The sequence below is a fragment of the Equus przewalskii genome, chromosome 7 (genome assembly GCF_037783145.1).
Source record: "Equus przewalskii isolate Varuska chromosome 7, EquPr2, whole genome shotgun sequence".
Taxonomy (NCBI): Eukaryota; Metazoa; Chordata; class Mammalia; order Perissodactyla; family Equidae; genus Equus; species Equus przewalskii.
The window spans coordinates 32,302,387-32,322,829 of NC_091837.1; the positions used below are offsets into that span (position 1 = coordinate 32,302,387).

At 40.7% G+C, this 20,443-nt stretch overlaps 1 protein-coding gene across 50 annotated transcripts in view; it reads right to left on the reverse strand.

Moving 5' to 3' along the window:
- The window catches only part of EPB41L3 (erythrocyte membrane protein band 4.1 like 3), a 228,812-nt gene that overhangs the window by 91,061 nt on the left and 117,308 nt on the right, over positions 1–20,443 (reverse strand). The window contains exon 1 of one of the 50 annotated variants that reach the window (XM_070627360.1): positions 2,493–2,516. The exons of the other annotated variants lie outside the window; for them this stretch is intronic. The gene's annotated coding sequence lies outside the window, so the exon portion shown is untranslated. Of the gene's footprint in view, positions 1–2,492; positions 2,517–20,443 lie in introns of those variants that run through there. 50 annotated transcript variants of the gene reach the window in all.

The window sequence follows — 20,443 nt, forward strand, 5'->3', positions numbered from 1 at the left end:
TTAAGCAAATGATACACCCATTAGTCTAATATAGAATTATGCAGAATGAAACTCCATAGTAAAATCACCATTTAGTTCCTATCTTCCTAAGCCACAATGGAGTATGTTTAATAATTTGAAGAAGAGGGAACATAACAAATACCGATCTATGTTATAAACTATGCTATAGCTGTGCTTTCTATTTAGGATTCTGTGTTACAATCACAAGCTATTCCTTTTGTTGAATAAAAGACATCAACTTGGCATGTGCTCAGTTGCCCAAAGTGTATGTAAATATCAAGACCAAACATAGAACAAGACAGCGATCCAAATAAAATTAACAAATTTTCTTTTTTCCTGTTACACTTTGGATTTTCAAGCAAATCTTGAAAGTAAGTATTATATTCTCTTTTGCATGCTTATACTAGAAAGTGTTGAGTCTACAGAAAAAATGGTGGAGGAGGAGGAAAGGAGGTAGCATTGTGTAATTCAGAGGCTACAATCAAACTCTGCCTTTCAGAAGAGGAAAGATTAATTTTAAAAATTCAATTCAATAAACTCTTATTGAGTACCAAATATCAGTCAAGCACAGCTCATGGTTTAGAAACAGAGCTAAGTATGTTGTAACCCTCCTCCTCAGCCCAAGGAGCTCATAGTCTGAGAGAGAAATTGACTCTCCCCAGAATCCATTTTCTCTATCTTACTTGTGGAGACTAAACTTTCAGTGTTAGCTGGGACTCCTCCACCCAGCTTGAGACCACAATGAGTTGTGGCCACTCTGGACCAAGGAAACAACAGAGAAAATGGATTCAACGTTTAGGTCATCTTCACAAAGACAAAGCCACTTGCCTTAGATTTCGCTTTCCCATTGGCTGGAAAACAATGAGTGACACGGCTGCCATAAACCTAGTCAGGGAGGCCCCCAAGTTCAGGAGGCCGCCAGCCAGACCCCCTACAGCCTGAGTCCCTGGATGAGCTCACGGGGCACAGCCCACCTGCTCTGGACTGTTATATGAGGCAGAAATCAACTTCTGTTTTGTTTGAACCTCAGCATACCAGTCCACGCCCAAACTAATACACATTCTACAGACTAAAATTCTACCAAAATATAGTTATACTCTAGTGGGTCCTATCTTACTAAAACAAAGTACCCTTCCCTTGATCACACATCCTCCACCAGCTACTCCCATGTTTATTTCTCTGCTTTCCACTTAGCACTTCTCATTAACATTTTTTGTTGACTCTTACTGTCTTCTTCCTCACATCACTGCACATCAGTCTAGACCAAGTTCATCCCACTCGGGGATGCCAGAGGTGTGAGTCACTGAGCCCTGGGGCCTGGCTGATGGAATTTCACTCGCTGAGCTAACCGGGCTGCAGTGGACTCCTACATCTCTTGGGGCTCCCTCACACTTCATAAATTCCCTTCTGGAGGAAGGAAAAAGTGTATCTTCTTCATATGAACGACCCCACCAAAGGAGAGTTCACAGGCGTGGACCCTGAGCTACCTCCTGGCCGGCAACTGGGACACTACGCGAGTCTGTTCTCTTCTTTAAGATGAGTGGGTTGAATTCCATCCCTCCTGCCTATGACAGTCTAATCCAGAGTGGCAATGGCTTCCCCATCACTCTTTCTCTGCGACCACCCCAGTCTGACTCCATTGGGGTGGCTCTTGTGGACAATGCAATGGACTATCCACTATTGTCTGTTTCCGTCCCCTCTGACCTTTTAGCAGCCTCAACCCAGGTGAGGAGACTTTCCCTGTCAACATGTTTCCCATCTTGAGATTCAGAACACACCGGACTCCTGCTTTTCTCCTGTCTCTGGCTACTCCTTATCTAATCTCTAAATGTGGAAATGTCCTAGGAAACTCAATTCCAGGCCCTCTTCTCTTCTCTCTATTTTCTCCCCAGCTTATGATATCATTTCCCAGGGCTTTAAATACTTCCTATAAGCCAACAGCTCACATATTCATATTTCTAGTCCAAACCTCTGTTCTGAGCCTTAAAACTCAGCTGGCCAATTGCCATTCCTCACTGATACCTCACAGGTATCTCTGGATTTTTCTCTCCCTAATCTGTTCCTCTCCTCCCTCACCTTCCTCATCTAAATAAACGGCAATGGTATTCCTTCAAGCCAGAATTCTAGAAGTTACCCTTGACATTTTCCTTTCCCTTACCTTCCTTATCTAACATACAACAGAAAGTTTTGCAAAATATGTAATTTTGAAAATACATATATAAATATACATGGCCAAAATATATCTTAAATCAGTCCTCTGCCACTACACAAGCTACCATTTCTTTCCTGGACCTTCGATCATCTCTTCCCTGCCTCTAGTCCTGACCGTCTCTGTCTGTTCTGTCTGATCTTCATAAAATATAAATCTAGTCAAATCACTCACGTTAACAGATTCCCAACGTGCTCGAAGTAAAATCTAAACTCAGTTATCATGGCCTTTAAGCATGAGCCTAGGCCTCAACCTCCCATCCACACCCAGTGGCACCGCCTACCCTTCTCGCCCACTCAGATCCAGCCACGTGGTCTCCTTTCAGGTTCTAAACCACATCAAGGTTTTCTTCCTCCAGGTGTCTTAGACACGCTGTTCTCCGCAAGAACATTTTTTCTCTGCTCTTCAAGTGGCGGACTCTCCATTCCTCAAGTGTTGCTGAGAGGCTTTCCCTTTTTACATAGTTATTCTAATCGTGTCTGATAGTTTCCTTCCTGTAACATGTCAGGAGTTGTAATTATTCAACCCTCCCGCCCCAACCTCCTTCCCATATATGAAAGGGCAGGAATCATGGGGGTTTATACCCCAATATACCCAGTACTAACACAGTACCCAGAACATAGTAGGTATATCAATAATTATTTGATGAATGACTAAATAATAAAATCAACCCCATTTACTATCTTACCTGTGTATCTGAAGGTGTACTAACTCTTCCTTATAGCCTTTAATCACTGTTTAAGATCTCTCTTAAGGGGTAAACAGTAGGTATTTCTGTTTTTCTGAAAAACAACTCAGTTTAACTTTCAGAACTGAAATCTCCCTCACAGCAGTAGACACTATTGGTCTGTTCACAGTATAATGCTTTTATCAGTAAACCAAAGGGTCTTTGAAAAACACAAAAAGAAAATGTTTAAGTGGTTTAGAGAATCTCTATAAAAGAGTAACCGAAAAACCACTAGATCATGAACTTAAAAAGTAAATGACACTGGAAAAAGCATATTTTAAAATGATGCTAAATTTTTCCTAGACAGTTCTTACATATAAATCATAGTATTAAAAAAAATTTGGTACCTCCAATATCTTCTATTTTCTATGAATATATTTAGAATTCTGTCATTATTATGTGTTTCAGCAAATAATCAGACATCAGAACTGTCAAAGAAGCAGAAAGCCAGAATCATATCTCAAAATATAAACATTTGAATGCATTTTCACTTGAAAATCTACGTCTAATCCTTATAGATATAATACATAAAAATGATCAGCAGTAAGTTGCCATGTGTGACCCTGGATGACTAACTTCATTTCTTTAGTCTTCTCCTTCCTCTTTCATAAAACAAGGGGTTCAGACTAGAACTTAGTGCTAAGTGAGGTGAGCGTGGGGGAGGGGCGAGGAGGGGAAGGCAGGAAACGCAGATCTCGTCCCAGTTTAAGCTAACAGCTCTGTCATCTCTTTCACCATCTTCTTTCAACTTCTTTACTAGTGAAACATAATGAGTTTTTACACAAATGTAGTCGTAATATACATCTAATATAAATGCACCCGAAACTTTAAAAGGTGTCAAATATGCGTTAAAATAGGAATCTTTCTAAACACATGACATTAGCTCCCAGACTCATTATACATTTAATAGAAGGGAAAAATCAGTACAGGAATATCCCAGTTTTGAGTTTCTGGGCTATTACTCCAGTCAGGTAACATTCTGCACCTGCCTTTGTCTTTAATTCCATGACTTTCTCTAAGGCAGACAGCCAGCTATACAAAAGCTAAATAAAAGTGCGAGATGGAACAGAGCCCAGAAACCACCTCTCAACTATTTAAATGATAAAATAATGCACCATTATTTTCAACCTATGAATCTGCCATATAACACTTACCCGTCACACATAAACACAGACCTTCAAACCTCCAACAAACTCCTATGCCCTTGTCAAATATTTCCTAATTTTTCCCAGCACTATATGTACATAATATAATGAAAATCATTGCTGTTCTTTGACTAATTTTAATAAAACTTTCACTGCTGTTGAGAGATAGTAAAGTAATAAACCTTAAAAAAGTAAGACTTTTAAATTCTGGAATCTCACTAGAATCAATATTTAATTCCACATATCTGAAAGGGCCTAAGTTCATATTATACCTACGAGTGAGCAGTAGCGAGGCTAGATCAGTAAATTCAATTTCAAAACTTTTTTTAATAGTCCTCTTCCCTAACCACATACCAGTATATGCAAGCAATAAATGATTTTTAAATGGCAAACAGTTAAAATCATAAGCATTTAAATACAGCACTTCTCACTTTAACTCATTATTTTAATAATTTTATAGTGTGCACATCCAATCTGTATCCAAACGCCGAAACATTTTTTAAATTAGATTTTCATGATACTTACATTGCTTTGGTTTTTCTTTTTCTTATACTCATTCCTTGCTTTCTTGGATGACCCTTACCACGTAAAATCGTACATTTCCCTTTCCAAATCACTAAAAGTTCCTATTTTCCAATGCTCTCTTCTCTTCCCTTGATATACTCTCTTAGGACTAAACACAGCTGCTACTTATTTCAGTTACGGGAAGTGAACACCACGGTCTGCAATCCAAGCAGAATGCGATATAATATGTTTATGCTTGGCTTGGCCTTAAACCATGCCCTCTCTTTATACTAAATTCACCTTATTAATTGTGTTCTGCTTAGGCTAAAAAGGTTCAGATTCCTAGAAACTCGAAATCCTCTAAGTTGGGGTAAGGACATTCATTAAGTATGCTGGGGTAATGGCAAGAGGAGAACTTTCTCTCTTCAAGAAACATAACCGATATTTCTTTATACCTCTCTCAGGGACATGTTCATTAAATAACTATCAAAAGAAATGGTAATGAGCTTCAAAGGAGGCATCGTGAGCCATAAATGAAATCATACTCACAATTCACAATTCATTTCACCTATTAAAAAATGGTCTTTGTCATGCATTTCAGGCTTTGTTCCTTTTCAGGTCTAATTTTTTATTCCATAGAAAAAAAATATCAGGACCGGCCCAGTGGCGCAGCGGTTAAGTGTGCACATTCTGCTTTGGTGGCCCAGGGTTCACTGGTTTGGATCCTGGGTGTGGACATGGCACCACTTGGCAAGCCATGTTGTGGCAGGTGTTCCACATATAAAGTAGAGGAAGATGGGCACGGATGTTAGCTCAGGGCCAGTCTTCCTCAGCAAAAAGAGGAGCAATGGCAGCAGTTAGCTCAGGGCTGATCATCGTCAAAAAAAAAAAAAAAGAAAAAGAAGAAGAAGAAGATTATTCTCACCTTTTCCACTTTTTAGAAGTAGCATCTCTTAAATCTCCATCTCCTGACTAAATGACTGCTAAGTTAGCTTCTCTATTAGAATTCACTTCCCTCTCTAGGTGATAGGAAAATTCAGTGGTATTTTACTAAAAGACACAAACCTGAGACTTACTGCAGGAAAATGCTTAATACAAATCTCTGTCATTTACACATAAAACAAGATTCCTATAGAATAACAAAGCACTTCATAAAAGAAAACCCTTCATACCATTTACCTGCCTCCAGGGATGTAGGACTACAACCAAAAAATCTTTTTTAAAAACAAGCTTTTGTTTTTTCTTTTATATTTCAAATATACGTTCATAGGAGAAGAGAGGCTAGCAGACCCATATATACTCAGCATAAGAATTTGTGACTACTGAACACTATCCACCAGTCCACTAAAAACCTTCTGCTTCGAGCAAATTAAAAGATAGTAATAACCCTGGCCCCTCGACTGGATGCCTCCTATTTGCATTAAAAGAAAAGAAAAACAACTTAGTATCATCCATCTTAAAAAAACACAAGACTAAATCATCCTGCTCTTGGTCTCACATTCCATTCACCCCCATCTCTATCCCTATTTCTTTCCTGTTCTTTAGAGCCATGCTTCTGGAAAGAATTTTCTTCCCATGCTGTCACCACACTCCATCCCACTCACTCTTCGGCGTATTCCCCATTATTCTAGTAAACCTTACTAAGGTTACCAATGACCTCCCCATAAGCCGGTACATCCTAGGTGACATCCCTTCTCACCTTTGAATTTCTCTGTGTTTGATGCTCTCTTGATTTTCCTTAGACCTTTTATGGCTACTCTTTCTCATTTCCATTTGCCTCTTCATAGCCTACTTCTCATACTCTGTTTCTAAACTTTGCAGTTCTTTAGGAATCAGTTGCACTCTTCGAACCCTTTCTTGAGGGGCTCCTGCACTTTGCTTCAAATATAATGACAATTCCAAAATACAAGTTCCTCAATTTGTGACCTCTCTAAGCTTTAGGCCAGCCCTGGTGGTCTAGTGATTAAGATTCGGCACTCTGACCACTGCGGCCCAGGTTTGTTTCCCCGTCAGGGAACCACACCCGCGGTCTGTTGGTTGTCAACTGTGGAGGCTGCATGTAGCTGTGATGCTGAAAGCTATGCCACCGGGATTTCAAATACCAGCAGGTCACCCATGGTGGACAGGGTTCAGCAGAGCTTTTGGACTAAGACAGAGTAGGAAAAAGGACCTGGCCACCCACTTCCGAAAAAAATTGGCCATGAAGCCCCTGTGAATAGCGATGGACCACCGTCTGATACAGCGCCAGGAGGAGAGAGGACCGCAGAGAAAGGCTGGGCAGGGTCCTGGATACAGCGCTGCCGGGAGTCGGAATCGACTGGACAGCACTACAACCACTGAGACTTAGGTCCCTATGTACAACACCACTTCTCACCTCTCTCACCCAGGTATCTCAGAGGCCCCTAAAAACGGAACACTTCTCCATCCAAACCCTTAATCCCCCCACCCTCCCAAGTGCCCAGTCTGCTCTGCCGCAGTCTCCCCGTTTTAGCAGGTGGGCTGCCACTCGGCCAGCTGCAGGGATCAGGGACACCACTCTCTCCTTACTCCCAACTCAATCCACTTCACACCTGTCAATTTCACCTCTTGAGTTGTGTTCAAAGAAAGGAGGAATCAGGAGAAAGTTTTAGGCAGAGGTTACCAATCGGCAAAAGCAGAACAGCATGAAAAATCACGTGCACTTACTTGTATGAGGGCATGTGACCTGCTGTGGCTGGAACATAAGGGGCGTGTGTAGAGTGACGAGAGGTGACGAGATGAGCCACGCAGAAGTCAGGTCTTGCAAGGCATCTGGATCTCACTAAGGAGACTCCATTTCATTACACAGAGACCGCTCCGGCAGCCACGAGGATGACTTACATCAAAAGGGGCAGCTGGACTTCTCCATTGTTTGGGCTCAAAATTAGACCAAATTAACAGACCAAGAAGGCCTTGATGGGGCAGCAGTGAACCAGTTGCTCCTCAAAGCACAAAGAGTGGAATTCAGCACTGATCATTATGAAGTATCTTCGAAAACTTGACAATAAAGAGTTGAGACGCTAAGCGTGACTAGCAGCAGGGACAATTCTGATCGTTTTTTTTCAAATAAGCTTTTTGGCCATACTAAGTTCAAATCTTGTAAACCAACATACCAACTCATATGGAGTACGCTGACTTTAAGAGTATAGAAGAAGTAGAAAGCTGGAATTTTTACGAAGACAACACAACAATTCAGACATTACTTTCACAGCGACCATGGTAAACCTGCAGGGGATTACCAAGATCCATCAATACGGAGACAAAGATCTCATAACAGCATTGCACACCTACAACTCTGTTCAGAATTTAAAAAGCTCAACGAGACAAAAATGAATAAATGAAGCCACAGTCACCTACGTCAAGGAATGTGCATTCTGACCGGTTACCTGAGCAGCACACCCGCAGGGCACACAGGATGAGAGAATGGCCCCAAGGGCAGGTTTGCACAAGTCCGCCGGCAGGGAGGGCTTCCGCACGAACAATCCCTGTTTGATGGAGAAATGACCACTAACCTGCAGTCCCAAGGTTAATGACAAGTTTTAAGCTTTAGATGCAATTAAAAATCACAGGTGACTTCAGGAAGATAAAAGGGAAATAAAAGCACTAGGGAGGCACAGGATGGGGCAGGCGGGCGAGAGACAGCCTCAATTCTGCCATGTGCTCTGTGACCTCAACGGAATTTGGCTTCCCATTCTGTCCTAAGAGTCTGAAATTCTAGGATTCCTGAGAACCAGGGACATTGCTGCATTAACAGCAGGAAATCTAAGGAAATTTTGTCCTTTAACTGAAGACAGATACTAACTAACCTTACTGACCACGCGCACAGGCATAAGGCACCTGCAGCAGGTAACTGCCAGCCCTCCAGCGAGAAAGCCAACCTCCCCTCACAGCCAGTCAGCTGACAGCTTCATTAACTATGGAGTCTATTAAGGTTTTATTTAATTCACAGAAGTGATACTTTACCCAGATAATCTGAAAAAGCTGAAGCAAACACTCTTAGTTGATGTAATAGATTGGAAAAAACCTAGTTTACTTTCAGTAAGCGTTTACCTTTTCTTTTTAAACTCAAAAATATTTGGATCTATATGTGAACAGAAAAATTAACAAATATAGTTTAGAACATAAACAGATATGGTGGTTAGGACTATGTAAGTGTCTACCTTATCAATATGTATTCCTATTTCCAAATCCAACTGGTGCCAAATACTGGGGTATAAAATTCTGTATACCTTTCAAATACCAAGACTATTTGGTTGTTCCTATAAGGCCCTAAATCTGTTTCAGTAAACCAAGGACGCGCTGGTTTTCCCTCTAGAGGAACAGGGACTTGTGTGAGTGAAGGACCTTAACCGAGTTCAGTGACAGCACGAACACTAGGAGAGGCAGGGCTCCTGAGCTGACAAAACTACTTGCAAATTAAGCCTAGAGAAAGTGTAAGAAGAACCAATGCAAGTTCTGTTCTAGGATGTTAGCATTACAATCACTCTGTTACAAAGCGAAGAAGTTCCCAAAATGGGATTCCTGAATTCCAGGGGTTGGGTAAGGCAGCCTAAGGATCTGAGAGTTTCTTCTGATATTTTAAAGGAAAGCATACATTCAGCAACAGCAGGGCTGCACACACTAATCGAGTTCCTTTGCTTTTGGCTGGAAATGTTATCAGTTAAGGTTAGAAATAGTGGCTACATCATTTCTTCATTTGCTAATACACTGCTTCAACAAACATTTCCTGAATAGCTGTTCTGAGTCCTGGGGATCCATCAGGTAAAGACAAACAAGTCTCTGCTCTGGCGGAGCCTACATTCTAACTGAAGGAGAAAAAGAAACAGAAAAGGTCAGCTACAGATAGACGTCTTGAGATAATCCAGTCTAAAGTAGATGAGTGGCTGCGTACATTGTGTGGTTAGGGAGGGCTTCTCCAAGGAGGGGATATTTAAGCAGACACTCAAATATGGCGAACCATCTGCCATGTGAAGATGTGGGGCTTGCGCTAATACTTTCCAGGAAGACAAGTGCCCAGGCCCAAGGAGGAAAGGAGCTTGGTGTGGTCAAGGAATGAAAAGAAGGTGGAGGTAAAATGGGATCCAGGAGGTACGGGCAAGAAAAGTACAAGATGAAGTACAAGATGTGAGGGGGTCACATCCTGTGGGTCTTTGTAAGCCAGTTCATGAAGCTGGACTTTACCTGCAATGCAATGGAGCATTTTAAAGTGAAGAATGATAGGGTCTTATTGATGCTTTTCAAAGACCACTCCGGCTTCTGAGTGAAGGAGCAAGGTGGGAGCAGGGAGAGCAGTCAGCAGGCTAAGGCAACAGTCCAGGTGAAAGGAGAGGGAGAGCAGTGGGCTATTCTAGCACTGTCAGAAGCTCTGATCAGGGCTTCACGAAGACAGGAGATGGACTGAACTGGCAGGCAAAATCTCGAATTAATGTGAGATCTCTCATAAACACAGGGATCCCTAGAGGTGAGAAGACCGCAAATCATGCCTTCTCCAACAGGCAGGGAGCCCACCGACAAACAAAGGTCCAGTTTCGACCACTATTCTTCCAGGGGGTGCTCTATCACCTTTAACACAGGACACCATCAGGGAACCTGATGTCAACAGCAACCTCTTCAAAGATCTCAATCAGATGAGAACCAAGGGCTGGCTTTATTTATAAAGAATATATTTTTGTGGATTTTTCGGGGTGGAGCAAAATGGCGGGGTGAGCTGACCTGGGATTCTCTCCCCTCCAAAATACGACAAAAGATTGGAAGGACTGAATTTCAGAGAATAAACATAATGCCAGCTCGTTAGAGACCTACAATACCAAGAAGGTGGAGATCATAAACCTAGCTTTACACCTTCGGAGGCGCTGGAACAGTAGGAGAGAACATCGCTCCCTCCCCTAGAGTCTGCGATCGCTGCGGCGCGGGTCGGGAAGGAGCGGGGGAGGGGCCACGCGACCGGGGGATCATTCAGGACTCCTGCCGCTGATTCAGTGGAGACCCACTGACGGGGAGAAAGCTTCCATCGGTGGGCACCCTTTAAATCAAGGGCCTTGGGAGACCAGAGAACAGAACTGATCTGAACCCAGACCAGCGCGTGTGAGTAACAGCCCCTCCCCCCCAGCAAAGCCAGTGGGCGCAGCCATCTTGCCCGAAGGCGGAGAGCTAACACACCGCTCTCGACCCCCATCTAGTGGCGACAGGCTGTAACTGCAAATGAATTCTACCACCATGAGAAAACACCACTCCTCTACCATCCAGCAATTTATAAAAGCCCCAGACCAGAAGGAAAACAATAAAAACACAGAATTAAGTCCTGAGGACTTGGAATTAGGTAAACTAAGTGATAATGAATTCAGAGCAGCTATAATCAAAAAACTCAATGAAGTAGAGAGAAAGATAGAGAAACAAGCCGAGTTCCAGAGTTACTTCACAAAAGAGATTGAAATCATAAAGAAGAATCAAACAGAATTCCTTGAGATGAAAAACACAATGGACCAGATAAAACAGAATACGGATTCCCTGAATGCCCGTGTAGACAACATAGAGGAGCAAATCAGCATAATCGAGGACAGACAGGCTGAATGGCGCCAGACAGAGGAAGAAAGAGAACTAAGAATTTAAAAAAATGAGGAAAATCTCCGAGAGATAATGGATTCAATGAGGAGTAAGAACATAAGGATCATAGGAATTCCCGAGAATATGGAAAAGGAAAATGGAGCAGAAAGTGTGCTTAACGAAATTATTGACGAGAACTTCCCAAATCTAGGGATCAACGGAGAAATGTGTGTAGAGGAGGGTTTTGGATCTCCTAGATTTGTCAATGTAAAAGACCTACTGCAAGGCACATAGTAGTAAAGTTGGCAAATAGGAATGATAAGGAAAGAATACTCAGGGAAGTAAGAAAAAAAAAGAGAATAACCTATAAAGGAGCCCCTATCAGACTGTCAGCGGATTTCTCTACAGAAACCCTACAAGCTAGGAGAGAATGGAGTCATATATTCAAAGCTTTAAAGGATAAAAACCTTCAGCCAAGAATACTCTATCCAGCAAGAATTTCCTTCAGATATGAGGGAGAAATTAAATCTTTTCCAGACAAACAAAAGTTAAGGGAATTTGTAACTAAAAGCCCTCCATTACAAGAAATCCTCAAGAAGGCTCTCATACTTGAAAAAAGAAAAAAGGGAGAAAGGGGACACAATCCACAGACTAGGGAGACCGATGGAAAGAACCAGAACAGGATAGCAAATATTCAACTATAGCAGTAGGGTAAAGGTAAGGAAACTACCAAAACAAGGACGATCTTAGCACTCTAACTACAAATTAATAAGACGAGTTGGAATAAAAAATGAAAATAATTATTTAGGAGGGGAAGAGCAAAGGGTCTAAATCAGTATTGGTCGAGTAAGTAAGAGACCACCAGAGAATAGACTATATTATACACGAGATTCTAAATACAAACTTCAAGGTAGACACTAAAATAAAGTACAGAACAGAGTCACAAATCATAGATAAGGACAAATCTAAGAAACCCAGCATAAGAAATTGCAGTATTAAATGGATAGTCTAAAGTACACAGGAAAAGAAACACAGGAAAACAAGATAATGAGCGACAGATTGACAGCATCAAGTCCACATGCAACAATAATCACTCTCAATGTGAACAGATTGAACTCTCCAATAAAAAGACACAGAGTGGCAAAATGGATTAAAGAACACCATCCAACAATTTGTTGCCTCCAGGAAACACACCTCAGCCCCAAGGACAAACACAGACTCAGGGTGAAGGGGTGGAGGACAATACTTCAAGCAAATAGCAAGGAAAAAAAGGCAGGTGTGGCAATTCTCATATCAGACCAAGTGGATTTCAAAATAAGACAGGTAAAGAGAGACACAGAGGGACAATATATAATGATCAAAGGGACACTTCATCAAGAAGAAATAACGCTTATAAATATCTATGCACCCAACACAGGAGCACCAAGATTCATAAAGCAACTATTAACAGACCTAAAGGAAGATGTTAAAAACAACACAATAATAGTAGGGGACCTCAACACCCCACTCACATCAATGGACAGATCATCCAGACAGAAAATCAACAAGGAAATAGTGGAGCTGAATGAAAAACTAAAACAATTGGACTTAATAGACATATATAGATCACTCCACCCTGAAGGAGCTGAATACACATTCTTCTCAAGTGCACATGGAACATTCTCTAGGATAGACCGTATGTTGGGAAACAAGGCAAGCCTCTACAAATTTAAAAAAATTGAAATAATAACAAGCATCTTCTCAGATCTCAGTGCTATAAGGCTAGAAATTAATTACAAGAAAAAAGCTGAGAAAGGCACAAAGATGTGGAGACTAAACAACACACTAATGAACAAGCAATGGATCACTGAAGAAATTAAAGAAATCAAAAAATACCTGGAAACAAATGAAAATGATAGCATACCATACCAACTCATATGGGATACAGCAAAAGCTGTATTAAGAGGAAAATTCATCACAATACAGGCACATCTTAACAAACAAGAAAAATCCCAAATAAGCAACCTTAAAGCACACCTAACTGAACTACAGAAAAAAGAACAAATGAAGCCCAAAGTCAGCAGAAGGAGAGAAATAATAAAAATCAGAGCAGAAATAAATACTATTGAAACGAAAAAGGCAGTAGAAAGGATCAATGAAACAAAGAGCTGGTTTTTTGAGAAGATAAATAAAATTGACAAACGACTAGCCAGACTTACAAAGAAAAAAAGGGAGAAAACTCAAACAAAATCAGAAATGAGTGAGGAGAAATAACAACAGACTCTGCAGAAATACAACAGATTATAAGAGAATACTACAAAAAACTACATGCCAACAGAATGGATAACCTAGAGGAAATGGATAAATTCTTGGACTCCTACAATCTCCCAAAGCTCACTCAAGAAGAGGCAGACAATTTGAACACACCAATCACAAGAAAGAGATTGAAACAGCAATCAAAAACATCCCAAAGAATAAAACCCCAGGACCAGATGGCTTTCCTAGGGAATTCTACCAAACTTTCAGAGAGGATTTAATACCTATCCTTTTCAAGCTATTCCAAAAAATTAGGGAAGATGGAACACTTCCTAACACATTCTGTGAGGCCAACATCACGCTGATACCAAAACCTGACGAGGACACCACGAAAAAAGAGAACTACAGGCCAATATCACTGATGAACATAGATGCAAAAATTCTAAACAAAATTTTGGCAACCAGAATTCAGCAATTCATCAAAAGATCATCCATCATGATCAGGTGGGATTTATACCAGGGACACAGGGATGGTTCAACATCCACAAATCAATCAACGTGATACACCACATCAACAAACTGAAGAATAAAAACCACATGATCATCTCAATAGATGCAGAGAAGGCATTTGACAAGATCCAACAGCCATTTATGATAAAAACTCTGAACAAAATGGGCATAGAAGGAAACTACCTCAACATAATAAAGGCCATATACGACAAACCCATAGCCAACATCATACTCAATGGGCAAAAACTGAACGCCATCCCCCTGAAAACAGGAATGAGACAAGGATGCCCTCTATCACCACTCTTATTTAACACAGTACTGGAGGTCCTGGCCAGAGCAATCAGGCAAGAAAAAGGAATAAAAGGAATCCAAATAGGGAGGGAAGAAGTGAAACTCTCGCTGTTTGCAGACGACATGATCTTATATATAGAAAACCCCAAAGAATCCATTGGAAAACTGTTAGAAGTAATCAACAACTACAGCAAAGTTGCAGGGTATAAAATCAATTTGCATAAATCAGTAGCATTTCTATACTCCAGTACTGAACCAACAGAAAAAGAACTCAAGAATACAATACCATGCACAATCGCAACAAAAAGAATAAAATACCTTGGGGTAAATTTAACTAAGGAAGCGAAGGACCTACATAATGAAAATTACAAGGCTTTTCTGAGAGAACTGGATGACGACATAAGGAGATGGAAAGACATTCCATGTACATGGATTGGAAGAATAAACATAGTTAAAATGTCCATTCTACCTAAAGCAATCTACAGATTCAACGCCATCCCAATCAGAATCCCAATGACATTCTTTACAGAATTAGAACAAAGAATCCTAAAATTCATATGGGGCAACAAAAGACCCCGAATTTCTAAAGCAATCCTGAGAAAAAAGAACAAAACGGGAGGCATCACAATCCCTGACTTCAAAACATACTACAAAGCTACAGTAATCAAAACAGCATGGTACTGGTACAAAAACAGGTGCACGGATCAATGGAACAGAATTGAAAGCCCAGAAATAAAACCACACATCTATGGACAGCTTATCTTTGACAAAGGAGCTGAGGGCATACAATGGAGAAAAGAAAGTCTTTTCAACAAATGGTGCTGGGAAAACTGGAAAGCCACATGTAAAAGAATGAAAATTGACCATTCTTTTTCACCATTCACCAAAATAAACTCAAAATGGATTAAAGACCTAGAGGTGAGACCTGAAACCATAAGGCTTCTGGAAGAAAACGTAGGCAGTACACTCTTTAACATCAGTATTAAAAGGATCTTTTCGGACACCATGCCTTCTCAGAGAAGGGAAACAATAGAAAGAATAAACAAATGGGACTTCATCAGATTAAAGAGCTTCTTCAAGGCAAATGAAAACAGGATTGAAACAAAAAAACAACCCACTAACTGGGAAAATATATTTGCAAGTCATATATCTGACAAAGGCTTAATATCCTTAATATATAAAGAACTCTCGCAACTCAACCACAAAACATCAAACAACCCAATCAAAAAATGGGCTGGAGACATGAACAGACATTTCTCCAAAGAAGATATACTGATGGCCAATAGGCACATGAAAAGATGCTCATCATCGCTGATCATCAGGGAAATGCAAATCAAAACTACACAAGATATCACCTTATACCTGTTAGAATGGCAAAAATATCCAAAACCAAGAGTGACAAATGTTGGAGAGGTTGCGGAGAAAAAGGAACCCTCATACACTGCTGGTGGGAATGCAAACTGGTGCAGCCACTATGGAAAACAGTATGGAGATTCCTCAAAAAACTAAAAATAGAACTACCATACGATCCAGCCATCCCACTACTGGGTATTTATCCAAAGAGCCTGAAGTCAGCAATCCCAAAAGTCCTGTGCACCCCAATGTTTATTGCAGCACTGTTTACAATAGCCAAGACGTGGAAGCAACCTAAGTGCCCATCAACAGACGAATGGATAAAGAAGATGTGGTACATATATACAATGGAATACTACTCAGCTGCAAAACAGAACAAAATCATTCCATTTGCAATAACATGGATGGACCTTGAGAGCATTATGTTAAGTGAAATAAGCCAGCAAGAGAAAGATAATCTGTGTATGACTCCACTCATATGAGGAATTTAAAACTATGGACCAAGAACAGTTTAGTGGATACCAGGGGAAAGGTGGGGTGGGGGGTGGGCACAAAGGGTGAAGTGGTGCACCTACAATATGACTGATAAACATTAATGTACAATTGAAATTTCACAAGATTGTAACCTATCAATAACTCAATAAAAAAAATAAAAAATAAATAAAAAAAAAGAATATATTTTTGTGGTCTAAGTCACAGCTCCATACTTCCAAAAAAAAAGCCAATAGATTAACATGAAAAGCTTTGGCCTTTTGGCCGAGACTGTGTTTCCAGACTTCATCTGAGAACCTCACTCATGGCTAAACTGCCATGTGACGTCTATGCTTGTTTCTCACATAATCTGGCAGAGAATTTTAGTCCCCGTGAAATTTCAGCATGATTACCAGCACTGAGATGCTGTCACTACTGGCAATTTGCGTAAGTGCTAGTAAAGTTTCCACATGGTCTACACAAGAATCCTGCTGATGTTCCTAAAGAGTTTTATTTAAACGTCTAAGTTGTCTACACGTGCATCCTATCTTGCCCTGGGTTGGACTTAGAAAGAACCACTCAAAAAAAAGCACATGGCAGGGTTTCCCCACAACATATTCACATGTTTTCACTTTGACTTTTTATGTATGCGTCAATATACAGCAGAAATGCTTTCAAGAGCTGTTCCAGGGATAGGAAAGTGCCGTATCTATGTATTTATTCTCAAGAGTTAACACACATACTTGAATTCAGTTTCCTGATAGCTATGTTTATAACAGTTCATCAGTGTTCCCCATCATTGAGACAGAGTTCAGAATTGACTATGACTTCATTTCCCTTAGCCAAAGGCACTCCCACAGTATTCTTGAAGTTTCAAGCAAAAAAGTAAATCAAAATGGAAATTTCAGAGCACCAACGAAGTATGTAAGAGCAGTGTTCAGCCCTTCATGTCAAACTGAATCCTGGAAAGTGTAAGAGAATAAGCTAGATATAGCAACTAATCTTTCCATTTTTTGTTAACTATAAATCACTCTTGCTAAGGAAGAAACTGCCATTATGCCTTCAGTGTGTAGATCACAATTCAAACACAGCATATCTGCTTAACTAAACTCTCCACAAATATCACAAAGTACTGCCTCATGGTTTCCTAACCATAAGTTCACCTCCGACCACCGTGAAGTCATGTTACCCCCACAGGACAGATGGCGACAGTGAGGTCAGTGCATAACTTGCCCAAGGTCATGTAACAATAAGCACAGAGCCAAGAATTAAATCTGAGTTTCTGCCTCCTATAACAGAGCTTTGTTCCACACAAGTTCTGCACTTCAGGATACCAATGACATCTATTCTTCATTTCCTATTCCTATTTCAGAACTGGAGAACTTTTCAAAGTTACTGTTTTATATGATCATCTGTAATTCCATATTGTTAATACGCTACCATACTCTTCTACTTAACATAAGTTAAACATTAGTAAATTCAAACTTATATAAAATTCTATTTTCTAAAAACTATTTTCACTCCTACTTATCTTTAAATATACATATATAAAAAATATCATGATACTTGTTTATTCCTCTATAAAAAACAGGTTTCTAATCAAGTATGAGCCTTCAGGATTTTGTCCCAGGTTGCCATTTTATTCCTGGAAAACAAAAACAAAAAAATCTTTGTTGCTTCTAGAGAAAATACAAATGGTACTGATTCTGTTCCAGATTCTCAACAATTTATAACTCTCCACTGATTGTAGCTTTAAGCCTCAAATGGACAAGCCTAAATTGTAGTCAGTTTCAACTTTGAAAGTGTTATTAGTGGAGGGGCTCAAATTGACAAGAAGCCAATAACATATGTTTCAAGTTATAAATGTCCAACTCTATTGTTTAAAACTTTCAAGAATTCCATGGCTAAAATCAAAAGGAGAGAAAAACAGATAGCATATCTCCTCTATTTTGGTGGCCAATTCTACCTCTGTGAAGAACTTATTAGCAAAAAGATATCTTTGGCACCTTAATGCAGGAGCGTATTTTCCTAGTGCCTAACATCTGACTCTGCATCTGCGAGTAATGAGGTGTGAACCACAGAGAGTGAATAGATTAAAACAGTCAGACTCTGCACAGCCAGCCACCACCAAAGAAGAGCTCTCCAGCTCTTTCTCAAACAGGTCTCTCTCCCACAGAACCGTACATTTTAAAGATAGGGGAAAGGTTATGGCTAAAAACTTCCCACCTCTGCACTTAAGCGAGGGCAATCTACCCTCTGATATCTGGGGTATCGGGCCGAGGATCCATGACTTGGGTTTCTCTTTACAGGTGTCAGCACTACGGGGTTGAGGACAGCTAGAACAATAAGAACGGCTGTCTCAAAAAGACCCCACAACAAACGCCTGCGCTCTCATTCTCTGTCTGTCCAGGAAACCACTGCATATGAATAGACGACTAACAAACAACAAATGAACGAAAAGGTCGTGTTTCTGAGTCCCCCAAATATAAGACAGCAAAGCAGGGCTCACTGCTCTCCGGGAGCCCCAGGAGCTCAGATGAAGAGCAGAGCACGGACCTGGCCATCTTCTGTAACCACACACATGTCTCGAGGCTCTGCTCTGTGATTAGCTCCTAACAGCAGGCTTGGTGCAGGCCACCCTAAGCTAGTCACCAGAAGGACACGTGGTGAGAATGAGAAAGAAAACTAAGGGGGAACAGACCTTTCAAGCCCCCAGGAAAGGAAGCTGCCTGCAAACATCTGCCTTTTAAAGGAGGTCTAGGTGGCGAGTCCTGAAGACTCACAGCAGGAGTAACATTTGACCAAATCAAGAAAGAAATGTGGAAAAAAGGGTACTTTATTGCTAAGGAAAAGACATAAAATATATGGGAAAATTCATGGCATTCTAGTATTGCTTCAATTTAATACCTACAAAATCATACAAAGTAACCATCACTGGCAGCCTAGTGGTCAGTCAACGTATAAATGACGAATGACTGAATATATCAGCCTCATTTAACTAAGTGTGTCCTACGTCATGTCTATAAATGATACCTGGGGAAATCAGATCCCATTCTGACCCTAACCCCTTCGGCTGCCTTGTGGTATACTGCACTGGACAGAAACGAACACAAGTTAACAGCTCTCAGCTCTTCCCCACATAGAATGTGCCACATTTGATCAGTTTCTCTTTTCAATCCTGACATTTTCTAGGACATTTCTGGATTCCAAAGCCAAATTAATAGAATTTGGTTTTCCCCACAGTTCCGTATCATGGAGTCTTGGCCACCCAACAGTTAATTAACTAAGTGTTCACAACTCTTATCTTTCACAGAGGAAATGGGAATTCCTCGGGCCTTCTGGATCCTTCTATTTAGACCTTGGGGGTTTTGAGAGGCTGTTGAATTTTTTCATCCTTCAATACAAATGTGAGGCCAAGTATTTAATTATTCTGTTTTACTGTAATATATCAGCTCTTATCTCTATGCTAGTAATGGATGAAGACTTCAAAGAATGTTCTTAAAAGATCTCATTTGCACACAAATCAGCTGCTTGAAAACAGAGCCCCATCAGGCTGTCTGCAGGTGTGATGGGAGGGTCCCCTACTCCAGGGCTGCTCACTGGAGGGCTCTCCATTTGTGCCTCAAATCCTCCTGCTCAGCCCCCGCCTGCCCTTGCTCCTGCCTCCGAGGTGACTCAGCAGATCGAAACGCAGCCATGGTGGGAGCTGCCTTCAGATGTTCTGATTCTGCGGGTTCAATTCCCACCTACGCACCAAAAACTCACTCAAGGCTACAGGTGTGACGTTCCGTTTATACTCTTTTTCTCTAACAGGCAACTAAGCCAATAAACAGCGCCTTAAATTTTTAAATCTACCTATTTCCAGTTCAATGAAGATTAACTTAAAACCCTACAGACAAAAGTAAATTTAAATAAAAACTGAAAGGCTGAAATGAAGTTCTCTTAAAATATTTTTGTAGTTTTTTTATGGCCTAGGTTTTTAAAAAAGGTTTAATCACAGCAAAACCTGTTTCACTTCCTATGTTGATAATTTTTTTAATTACTGTACTTTTCACAATGAAATTAGTTTTAAATCCTTTAACTTATCTTTTTAAAATGAAAGCAAAATAAATCTCTCTAGCTGGAAGCTTTCCATGTAAAGAAGCCACACTAATTTCTTACTTTAAAACTCTTTTGCTCATAGGGGTCCTCAAATAGGCAGAGAAAGGGGGCCTGCTCCCCCAAAGCAGACTTTGCCAGAGTCAGGCTGAGATGAGAAAGGTCACAAAACAAGGGTACAACAGCAAAACAGACCAATAAGAAGGGAGGGCAACGCTGGTCCCAACACCTTTACCAGGAACGAGTCACACAGTTTAGGACAGCATGACAGCTTCCAGGACCCCACTGGTGTTTCTGATCTAGCCAAGGAAAAATGAAAGGAGAGAGGAAGATGATTCA